Source organism: Hippopotamus amphibius, chromosome 7, assembly GCF_030028045.1.
Source record: "Hippopotamus amphibius kiboko isolate mHipAmp2 chromosome 7, mHipAmp2.hap2, whole genome shotgun sequence".
Classification (NCBI taxonomy): Eukaryota; Metazoa; Chordata; class Mammalia; order Artiodactyla; family Hippopotamidae; genus Hippopotamus; species Hippopotamus amphibius.
In genome coordinates this window covers 28,557,691-28,570,362 of record NC_080192.1, presented here as the reverse complement: position 1 = coordinate 28,570,362, position 12,672 = coordinate 28,557,691, and the positions used below count along the sequence as shown (strand labels likewise).

General features: G+C 35.2%; 1 long non-coding RNA gene across 1 annotated transcript in view; it reads left to right on the top strand.

The window, feature by feature from the left end:
* The window catches only part of LOC130856367 (uncharacterized), a 47,655-nt gene that overhangs the window by 33,331 nt on the left and 1,652 nt on the right, over positions 1 to 12,672 (top strand). Inside the window, exon 2 of the long non-coding RNA XR_009054560.1 lies at positions 10,604 to 10,741. This is a non-coding gene — a long non-coding RNA (uncharacterized LOC130856367). The remainder of the gene's footprint in view (positions 1 to 10,603; positions 10,742 to 12,672) is intronic.

The following is a 12,672-nucleotide window of genomic DNA, read 5'->3' as shown; positions in this document are numbered from 1 at the left end:
ATTGGGATTGACATATACACACCAATATATATAAAATAGATAACTAATAAGGACCTACTGTATAGCACAGAAAACTCTACTCAATACTCTGTAATGGACTATATGGGAAAAGAATCTAAAAGAGTGGATATATGTATGTGTGTAACTGATTCACTCTGTTGTACACCTGAAACTAGCACAGCATTGCAAATTAACTATACACCAGTAGGAATTAAAAAATATATATACCACAAAAGAAAAACACATAGTGTGTGAATTTGTCCACTTAACCTTTCTAAGGCTAGGCTGGTTATCATTAGTATGTGCTTCCATACACTCCGTAGCATTTATCCCACGCCCTTGTAACTGTGAGCCTCCTGAATTAGCATTTCAAAGATAATAACTTTGCTCTTTTTTCCATTTTCTCCCAAGAACATGGTGAAATGATTCCTACACAATGAAAGAATAAAGCCCACGGCATATGTTAAATGTAGAATAAATAATAATATTATTAATGCCGCTATTATATTATCCAGATCCACAGAAAGCAAACCCATAATTTTGGTCCCAGTGGCAAGAAAGTTGATTAGCAAAACTGCATTACCACAACAAGCTTCGCATCCAATCTGGACTTTTACTTACCATATGCCCACACTAACTAATGATGTCTCAAAGTTAATTGAACAATGCTACTAGAAGAAAATCACTTTTGAGCTAATCCTACAGGTTGGCAAAACTCAAATTAAAGGTATTCAACTCCAGCTGATCTTTATGAGCTGGATAAGATACTCACTTATCGTTAATGTAAACCTCATGACTTCCAAGCTTCCAGGGCCTCTTTCTCTTTTAATGTCTAATGAATCTGTACATCAGCTGATCTTAAAGTAGAGCTGAGTACATGGTAACTGCTAAACCAGTGCTTGTTAAGAGAATGACAGAATAAGTCAATGAATAAATACATGTGACAGTGATAATTATTAACAAAAACAAAGATTAAAAAATACAAACATTATTCTAGGTTATCAAATTCCAGAAGAATGACGTTCCTGCCTTTTTTTTTTAACCACAAAGAACATAATCTTTTTTAAGCTGTGCTTGCATGCTGTGAAATGTTTTTCTCTTATTAATTTCCTTTTTACACCCAGTTTTTAGACAGCTGAAAATTATGAGTTTACAGAACAAGATGTACTTGCAGTTCTTATTTTATGGCCGAGTACTATGGCATGCACTATTATGAAAACAATTCTAAACTGTGCTTTATTATATTATATTGTGCAATTTATATTCCAAAGATACTATCAGCACCAGGGAACAGACAAATTTAATAAAAGACACAGTGTTCCTGTTGTCCTAATAGTTATTAAAATAGAACTCTTCCCAGAAGATGTTTACGGTATCTTTTCAAAGATATTCTGCATACTTTGACGCATCAATTGGGGTCTCTAGATATGAACAGCAACATCGTAGATCTTAGAAACATACTCTAGTAAGCTGGAAGGGGCCTTATAATTTTCCAAGCCAGCTCTTTCATTTTATAGGAGAGGACACGGAGGCTGAGAGAGAATTGATGCAACCTAATACATGTCTAAGTTGTGACTAGACCTGTGGTGTCTTGACCTCTATCCAAGGATTTCTTCTACTTTTATTGTTATTAATGGTAATAATCTTGTAGGGGATAAGTAACTTAATTATTATCTACTATTATTTTGATTATCTGTTTATGTATATTTTATCTGTCTCTTGAGAGTATATAAATTTCATGAGAGCAGGAAATATTCTCATTTGGGATACTGCAGAATTCCCTATGCTTAGAGCATTCTAACACATGGAATTCATTCAATAAATATTTGTTAATACATAAATAAAAATTTAAAAGATATAATAAGTGCTACAAAAATTTATTAAAAATTAAGACTGACCTCTAAGAAGTATGGTCAAGAACTACATGCATACACACACACACACACACACACACACACAACTTAAAGAATATACTAAATGCCACACAAATGTCATAAATATATTGAAAGATAAAACAGCCATGTGACTCTTGCAGCAAGGAGTATATAAAAATTTCTAAGTAGCTATGAAGTTTAAGTAAAATTACTCATACAAATTAAGATATTCTTACACGGTATACCAGAGTTCTGTGACACCCTCAGCTCTGCTGGTCAGCTCTGGGTGCTGGAAGGTAAGGATTAACAAAGTTGATGTAGGGAAGCTGAGCCTGTAGGATGCTTGTAGGGTAAGTAGAAGCCAATAAAAATGATGAGAATATTTAGGAGACTAACAGGTTACAACCTGAGAAAGTTAAAAGGCGTTTGAGAAATAAACCAACGTTTTTTAGAGATGTGGAGTAAAAATGGTAGACAAATGTTAAATAAGAGACTATTGATAGTAAGAGATTGGTTGTGATACAGAGTCATGACTTTTGAAGAGATGATGCAAAGAAAGAAAGGTAAGGAGGGAAGTTGGAAGGAAGACAGTTTCTAATTTTAGCTACATGATTTCCTGGCTATCTTACTGTGAACAGATTTCTTTCTGTCTGTCTCTAAAACTCCTTGTCTCACTGTAAAACAAGGAAAATTATATTTTTTCATAAGATGGTTTGACAACTGAAGGAGATGATGCAAGTAAAGATCTTAATACTATATGGAACCAAGGTAGTGCTCAAAAAAGTGTAGCTATAAATATTAATTATTATATATTTTTTCAATAATGATAACAGTAAAGACACTATTAGATAAATTAAATAAAAGATAAATTGAGACACAGTCTTTGACTACAAGTAACCTACAGTGTAGTGTCACCAGAATCCTGGTGGTTTTCAATCTTGGAAAAAAGTTGAGTAGGAGATTAACTAATTAGAAACCTTAAATATTAACCCAGCTTACAAGTAATTGACAGCAAAATACAAGACTACAAATGAATAGAAATAAAATATTTTGATATAAAAAGAGATAAACATATAGCAATATTCAAAATGTTAAGACTTTTTTTAATTGGTTGATAATGGTGAAATGGAAATGGTAAAAACAAAATGTATTGTACATTAGATATCATAACTCACTTGATTATGAAAGAACACATTCTTCATTAAAAATAAGTCACGTGCATTATCTGTCCACTGATGTGCAATGTCATTTAAGACATTCCATCATTCTCTGCTTGAGTACTCTTCTGTAATCTGATGAGGTGTCCAGGGAAGAGACAATGATAGCCAAGGCATTAAAATGTAATCAAGATATGCAAATTTATATCTAAATGTGATTTGCTGGGAAAAAAATTAATCTAGGCATGGTCAAATAAACAATATGTAATATGGATAATTAATCACCAAATTAGCAGCTGCAGTCCCCTGAGGAAATTATGCAAATTGAAAAGGCCCCCATCCACTGACACAATTAGACCACTTAATGGCAAGCTCTCAACAAAATAACCCTGGGGAACATCACAAAACAAATAGCCCAATCAACCTTAGAGCCCCAAACTCCATTGCAATATTTAGTATCATTTAATATTGTTTCTTCCTGGTTTGAACTTGTTCAGAAGGATTCCATCATATTTTGCTGGAAAATATTCTAATATTCCATACTATGGATAGTCTATTATGTGGTTCCCTCAAAGTCTAGTTTTCCTCTGTCAATCAAATATCTTATTATTAAAATATGAAATCATGCAAATGATAAGGATTCATGAATGAGCAAAGGCCAATTATACGTCTCCTATCAGTAACAGCAAAATCAAGGAAATACTGATGCACTATGAAAATATACGTCCTCTGTGCCCTGATGTCACCTGCTTATTATATCAGCAGCAAAGAAGGGATCCCTACACTTCCTTGATAATAACTGTTGTCACCTCAGGTAAGAGTATTTTGTCTCTAAGAATGTTAGGGTGCTGTGGCGTACCAGCCCCTAAAGCATGTACCAGGTAATCCTACTTCTGCTCCCTTTACTCCACCTACACAAAAGTAAGTGACACAGTTACTCCTGTAGAACACTTTGAGATCAGGCCTAAGAGACTCCATGAGGCTCTGAGGCTAAATCTGCCCCCAAAATGTGACTCCACCTCTAGAAAAATCACAAAGCTGCCTGGATAGAAATGAAAGATGCTTCATCCCTAGAAAAGGGTTTATTAGGTATTTTGTTATCATAATTTTGCTGCTGAAAAGACTAGTCACAGAGAAGAAATTGTATTACCACTGTGATTGCTGATGGGTTAGTCGTACCTATCATTTCTTGGTACTATTTATATTACGTGGCTATATGGTTAGTGGTGCCACTTAGCTCATTTACTCCTTCAAATACCCTAATGTGCCCAAGGTCAAAAAACTAAGAATTACCAAACCGGGGCTGCAGATTCTAGGTCTCTTGACCCTCCAGGTGGCATGCTAAATACCATGCTTACTGCTATGTCAAGTGATACACACCCAAAATCCTGAAGTCAGGAAATAGCCAAACTGGGAATAAAATGAAGCAGTACTATACACTCTACTCAGACTTAGCTTTTCCATGTTCAGAAAACCATACCTGATGTGACAGCAGATGTTACTTATGCTGCTAATGTCCAATCCCTCAGGCCGTCTGGAAGGATTAACCCCCCAACCCCACCCCAGAAGGCAATAAATCCTCTGACCCTGGGAAGAGGGAATTATAACCTTGACATATATTTTTGCCTCTTTAATTCTCATTCTCTACACTGTCCCCAGATCTGAGTCCTGTAAAAGCCAGATGGGGGCTAGAATCTTCTTCCCTGTAAGAGTTATCCAAGAAGCCATAGACAAACATCATAAATTAGAGCAATGACATACCCCTTCTACCTTCATTAACAAATGTAAAAGCCTGCATCTAGAACCACAGTCACCTAGTACTTTTATCAGTGAAAGTATTATTATAAATCATCTAATCTAGTGACTTTTAAACAATGTTCTGTAGATCATGAGAGAGATTCAGAAGTGTACCTCAGGGGCTAACTGTGGGATAAGTGGGAGGAGTCTGGGTCCCCCATCAACCTTCAACAACGTGTGCCTCTCTTACAGACTGGGTCATTATGTATGATATCATTTGAAGAAAGGCCTTCACAGCTCAAAATATTTTATTAATGCTCTCCCTCCCTAGTCCAGCATTCTCACTTTATCTGAGAATCACCCTATGTAAGCCAACTCCCTAAGGCCACATCTGAGTGACCGGTGTTCCAGCACTCTGTCAATGCTTGCTGCCACGTTGGTATTAAATCTTGTCTGTGATTCAGCAATGCCTGTGACTCTTTCGAGGCAAATGCTAGATATACTAATTTTTATCTTTAAGAGTTTCAGAGTCAGTCTGGATCAAACACTGATTTGACTAGTGAATCTGATGACCAAGTTCTTCCTTTTGCAGTCTAGAAATTCTATAGAAACAACATTCTCTTCTGATTCTGTACTTTTATACCAACATGATGATTGACTTAGTACATTTCCAATTCGTAGCCCCCAATTGCTTTTCAGTAAGAACCCAGGAATCTTCTGCTTGTTCGAACTACTCTAGTCATTATTCAATCACTCTGACCACTGGCTTCATTGCCTGCATATAGTCTCACTCTAGTCTTTTGGATCTCATCCGTATATCTGATTTCTACAGCTTTTGAATCTCAGTTCTTACTCAAGAACTTTGGCTGGGAATACCAGAGTCCTAGTTCTACCCCTTAGCAGCTGTATAAACTTGGACCAGCGTTGTTTGACAGACACTAGATTAGTTTCTAATCATTGTCCCACTGCTAAAATATTAGTTATTTAAAATTCTTTGGCTCCTGATTTTATGGTTGGTGAAATTAGAATATAATCTGCTCCATCTTTCCTTAGAGTTGCTGTAAATATACTATCAGCTGATATATATGAATGTTCTTTGTAAACTGTATTTTATACAAAAAAATGTATTGTGATTTCTGGACATGGTCTCAATTCTGTCATCCCTATGTGATAACATAAAGCTGCAAGGAGCACCTGGTATCAGAGTTGCATTACTCAGATGTTTCTTTTAAATCTTCCTAGGCTTCCTACCCTTGAATTTTCTGTACACTAAGATATGAAATCCCTTGGCTTTGTGACATTTCTTTGATCTGGGAGAAGAAAATAACACAAGAAATCCTATCTAAGGAAAGAGTCAGAAACATCAAAGCAGATAAGTACAGTATAAGAAGAAATGTTCATACTGCAAACATGTTGACTGAAAATCTGTATTGTCACAAAGTAGTGATAGTGACCACATTCTTTCAGAACAAAGTCTGAAGGTAAAACTGTGAGTCAAAAAAAAAAAAGAAGAAGAAGAAGAAGAAAAAAAAAGGCTGAGCAGGAAAATACAAAAGTGAATTGGAGATTTAATTGTGTCCAATCTCAAATTAATTTTAAATCTTGTTTTGCATCAGAATCCATACACACAAACACATATACCAACACACACATGTACACATACTCTGCACGCGCTTCTACATGTTGAAGAAATCTTTATAATAAAGTGTATAACCCTGGATTTGTTTAACTGAAAAATATTATATAAATAAGAACCAGGCGACTTGCTTAATAACCCCCACTGGACACATCTATTGGAATAAGTTGTGTTAGAGAGAACCTTGTTCTACATGTTAATTGGGTCAAGCCACGTGTCCTTGATTCCAAGAGAACTTAGTATAAAAATGTTAATCCAGAGAATATTTATTTTAGTCACATGATGACAAATGTAAATGTAATATTCTCATTAGTTGACTAAATCTATCAATTTTTAAAATATCATGTAAAGAGACCCAAACTAGAAGGTAACTGCTGCAATCAAACTACTGGAGAATAGAAAAGTAAATAAAGACCTAGGAAATCACTTGGGTAATTGGTAGTAAAATCATCTTTTTAATTTTTGTTCCTTTGACAGAAGTTCGTTTGGCAGCATGCTTCCTGATTTTTCTCCTTCCTTTCTCCTTTCTTTCGGGTTTTCACCCATTCTCTCTCAACTGTGACTTTTCAGTAAAATAATTATTATTATCATTATAGTTATAATAATTTTTATATAGTTATGTTTTGTTTGAGAGGAAGATAAACAAGAAATCTTCAAGCATACCTAGTGTTTAGCTTAGTCTTGGATAGAGAACGAGACTCATAGAAAGAAGAGTCTTTAAGGATAGAAATAGACCTGTTTCTTACAATTTTACTTCTGTATGGATGATGCTTTGGATGGGAAGATGACATAGCAGCACCATACTTTGTGGGTAAACAGTGGAATAAGTCCATGTGGATCAATTTTTTATTTTTTTTAATCCCAAAAAAGTACTTTTACGAGAAGAAGAATACTTGATGAAGAGGCTTGTCTTTACCTCAAAAATGACTACAAGATGGTAGAGTCTACTGTGGACTTTCCTTGCTTAATGAATAACCTGGATCACTTCATATTTGATTAATGCAGACTCTATTGTGAAAATGTCTGAGATTCCCTAAGGAAATAACCAATGTGGATAGATCATCATGTGGGGGACAAAAAAATCAAGAGAGTCATCCAGAACTGAAGCATAAAAGTGTTGTTTGTTTGTTTTTTCACTTAGGCAAAGAACATAGAATTGATACACAAATAAAAACCTCCTCGTATGGTCGCAAAATACAAATGTCTGTTTGACTTTAGAGCTTGGTACAATAGACGTGTGTATGTGCTTTTCACTTTTCAAACTTTAGCTATCATACTATAGATGTTTATAGTTCACCAAGGACTCCTAAGTATTTCCTCCTTATTCTGTTAAGACTCTAACAAATAGTCTATGTGTATAATTTTAAGGAAATGTCTCTGTTTTCTTCCCTTTCTTATTTCCCTTATGATGTAACATAAGATGTTGATTGCTTGATTTTATATCATGGTATTTAAGTATTGTTAACTGTACATCACAGTATTTAAATGTGGGATACTGAGAAGAGTAAACATCACTCAAGAACTTTACCTCCTCTTCTGGGAAAGGAGTTAGTGAGTTTTCTGTTATACAGAGGGTAGTCGTATCATTTTAGGTAGAGTGATGACCTTGATATTGTCTTTATTTGAAGGTTAAGTATGGCTTAAGGAGATTTGTATGGGTGCCCAATTGCAAGGTATAAACCGGTGATGGTTAATTTTATGTGACAACTTGACTAGGCCACAAGGTGCCCAGATATTTGGTCAGACATTCTTTTGGGTGTTTCTGTGATGATGTTTTGGATGAGAATAACATTTAAATTGGTAGATAGACTGAGTAAAGCAGATTGCTCTCCCTAATGTGAGTGAGCCTCATTTAATCAGTTGAAAGCTTGAATAGAACAAAAAGGCTGGCCCTCCCCCAAGTGAGAGAGAATTCTTCCTGCCTAACAGCCTTCAAACTGGGACATCATTTTTGTTCCTGCCTTTGGACTGGAACTAAACTATTGGCTCTCCTGGTCACGAGGTTGCTAATTTGTCCTACAAAGTTTGGGACCTGCTCACCTCCATAATCATGTGAGCCATTCCTTATAATAAATCTCTTGATGATAGGAAGATAGACGATAGATAGATAGGTAGATAGATAGATATCAATCCATTAATCTGTGCCCTGTTGACTCTCTTTCTCTGGAGAAGCCTAATACTGCACAGATTTTGGCATTAGAAGTGCGGTGCCTCCTCTACCCCTCCCTCTCTCTGTCACAGTGAGCATGGTGATCATGGCCTCCACGCAGCATAACTCAAAATGGAAGACACCTGACCTCATCAGATTTCACCTGAGTGAGAAACAAACCTTTATATGACACATCACTGAGACAGCTAACACCAAGTATTCTAACACAATATTTTGGGATCTAGGCTTTATTCTGACTTCAATCTAGAGATTAAAACTAAGGTAGGTTAAAATGTACAACCCCCAAATATTAAGCCATTTTACCTAATGAGTACAAATAAACCTACAGTAAAATCAATATACCAACATTCCTGTAAAATGCTCTTACTTATTCGCGCAGAACCACCAGGCTGTTTATGATTCCCACATGTTTTCCAGGACATTCCCCTAACAAATGTTATAAGTGTGTTTGCAACCCAAACTATCAGCTACAGTACATACATGATACCCATCACGTTCTGCTTCTGCTCTGTATCTTCCTTTTGAAGAATGATACCCAACAAGTCACTTGAAGAGCCTTTTCATTGCTGCTACCCCTTGTAAGAACATTTGCACAAAGAAGGCTGCCTATCAATGTTATCAAAGCCACAACATTGTAGAATTTTCAATATAGGTGGTAAGAATTGCCTTCTCCAAATTTTTTGCTAGCTTTTGTCATCTGGATCCCTAAACAAAATGTGCTATACATAAATTGATGAAGTCTCTCATCAAAATAGCTTCTCTAACATTAAGTGATCAAAAATGAAAACAAAAGCAGAGAGTTTGAAGGAACAAAAGCTATGCTCGTCCCCTCCATTCATTTTCTTCTCTACTCCAACAGAACTGCTCCTATTTTCTTGATTTACAAGATAAAAGCCCCACATTAAGTTTAATGAATGCACACATGTACTGATGTATACTACAAGTAAATATAAGAGAGAAAGTAGCTATTAAATATTCTGTTTTTCAATGTTAAAAAGTAAAGCTATTTTTAAAATTCATATGACTGGCACAAGACATAATTCTTTTCCCCAATTACTCTACATTTTATCTAATACTTCTTTATACCTGAGTATCATCATGATGAGCTATATACTTCTCACCTTTTCATCAGTTTTCTATGACATATAAGAATAAGTACACTGTCACCTAGTCATATACATAAATTAAGCCACCTAAGCATTGAAAGAAATACAAATTACAAAAAACTCCAAAGCACCAGTGATATTTAATGCCCCCAAACTTCAGAAGAAAGCACAACTTTAATTCTTTAATTATGTCCCTCAATAATTATTTGTAATGGTTCACCTCGGAGTAATTCCAAAGGAAAGATAAAATCTGCAACAGAGGGAAATGATTTTATATGCAGCTTAAGATAAATTTTTCCATGATACAATTACGATTGCATTTTTGTCTAATTATTATTAAAAGGATAATGTCACCCAGCACTCAGAAACGTTGAATTACTTGAAAGTGAATCCTTTCAGAAGAATATTTTAATTAAGATAAAACTGCTATATTTTCTCCAAATTTCTAAATGATGCCATTATACACTAATGATATAGAGAGAGACATTTTCCAAAACATATATCTATATAAAAGACCACCAGGTTAATCCTCGTTAGTTGTCGTGAATATGAAACTTAGAATGTTGATATTTTATTTTATGTACTACTCACCAGTTAATACATAGCAGTGTCCCAGAGGGCATAGCAATGTGGAAATCGACATTTCTCAACTAGTGTTCTTGACTTACAAGATGACTTAATGCACAGTGAGCATTTTTTCTTGGTTTGTTCTCATATACTATCAAAAAGCATCAAGCACCAGTACCTGCAGAGAGAGATTAGAAATAATAAAATATCTAGGAACTAGTGTAACAGGAAAGTGCACAGTGACAACACAACAATTTATTTTTAATGGTGTCTGCTTGATTAGTTATGATTTCTTTGCATGACTTCCCCATGCCAGCATGTTGTCATCCTTTCTGTTCATATCTTTTGCTTTTCAGGAAAGATGTGGGGCATGAGGGCTGATGCCTGCCTGATTATGTATTAATGTTGGAATCTGATATTCAAGAAAAATTTGGTTATTTTGATTGGCTACCATCACCTCCAAGATTCTACAAGTCAATAGCTGTTTCACTGAGGTAAGTCTTGAGTATTCAGATTTTTCAAAAATTCCCATACATGCTGTTGTGACATTCCTTTCACTTTTAGACATTGTAAGGTCTCAGAGTGGGCTTTCAGGTTTTTCCACATCACATCTTAAAAAATATATTGCCTAGAATTTCTTTTCACTTAATTTTGCTTGTTTTTTCCTCCTTGCATTCACCAAGGCTTAGGACAACCTAGAGAACCTAGAATATATTTCTATTTGTACTCTGAACTGATGGTCTTGATTTTTATTCTGAACTATACGAAAGGAATAATTATCTCCACTGGGAAAACTAGTTACCATTGTGGGGTAAGCCATTCTCTGGTTTCACTTAAAATAGTTGCAGTATGATTTGCTTAGAATGTGTTAAAACTTTCATGAGAGCAGGGTTCAGCATCTTTAAAATTTTCATGGCAGCCATTTAAGCATGTTATAGAAAAGTTGATGACCATTTTTCCGAAGTAGAGTGTAAAAGCAGAAATTAGCAAAATTGGCAAATATGGGAATTCACAGTTTTCTTAAATCAGTCCTAAGAAAAGAAAGGAGAATCAATATATATTAATCTCCTTTTCTTAGTACACCTTAAAAGAAAATGATACAAAAAGATTTGGTTTTTTTCCCTTATCGAATGAAAACAGGATGGCCTTAGGTAGTCAGTTGAGCAGCTTAATGAAAGAACTAAGATAGTAAAAATACTAACTACTTTTTACTCAATTAAGGATTGAGTATCTGTATAGAAACCTGCCCAAAGTAGTTATGCATTAAGCTTTCAGATACCACTAGCTCCTAGCACAACACTGAAAGATTTATGAACTTAAAGAGTAAAAGTCAGGATATGAAAATTAATTCTGAGGGAATATCAGAAGTTTGATTTTATATACATACATATATATGCACATACATATAGGTGGGTGCCTATACAAATACATATATATAGTTGAGAGTAGAGTAAATGCTTTAATCTGTGCTTACGCAATTGTAATTGCTTAAATCTTGCTCCATTTTATCTTTTTTCTTAGACCTTTCCTTTACAGTTTACTTTAGTCACTATTTACACTGAATATTTTATTTGGAAGTTTTATGCTTAGAGAAAATCATACTTGATTATAAAAACATTGATTTTCTGTCCTGCTTCCTAATCTATGACTAGGCAAATGGCTAGGCTAGTGAGGTTAACTCACTATCCCAAATGGTAGTAACAATTGGTATTTCAAGCAGAGTTCTAAGAGGTCATGGCTTGTTTGAAAGACTTAACATATTTTCAGACAAATATATCTCAGAAACCACCCTCTAAATCAGAGGCTAGCAAAATGTACGTTGAAATACCTTACCATACAGCTGGGATGAAATAAATAGAACCCCAGCAGCAAATCAATGGGATGGCCAATGATGGGGAAGATACAGTAAAGGGATAGATCCTCAAGAGAAACAACCCATAAATGAGTGGTCAGAAACCTAGAAGAGCAGCAAGATAAGCTAATACCCTGGGGCAAGGTCAAACTAAACCTCTAATTTTGGAAAGATAAAGTGAGGTAAGCAGGAGGCACTGCATGTGTAAAGTTACAACCTGCTTAGGTATTATAGGAAGTTCTGTACCCATTTGGCAATAGTATATTTCTCTCTTAATGTGATTAATGCACAGCAATTATAAAGTTTATGCTACTGATAGTTTTGTTACATACTGATACAGATGATAGTGTCTAAGGAAATGGGATTTGGGAGTTTATGAAGTCATGCAAAATTCCCTTCTGAGTTCCTGTGCTCTCTGAGGAAGCCCATTACACATTCTGAAAGAAACTTTGCTGGCTAAAGACCCACAGCATTTCGAGAGACTGGCCTTAAATGAACTATATGTCTGTCTATTGTGTTCTCACATGGGGTTCCTTCCAAACACAGCACTCCATTGCCTCAAGTCGTATTCCT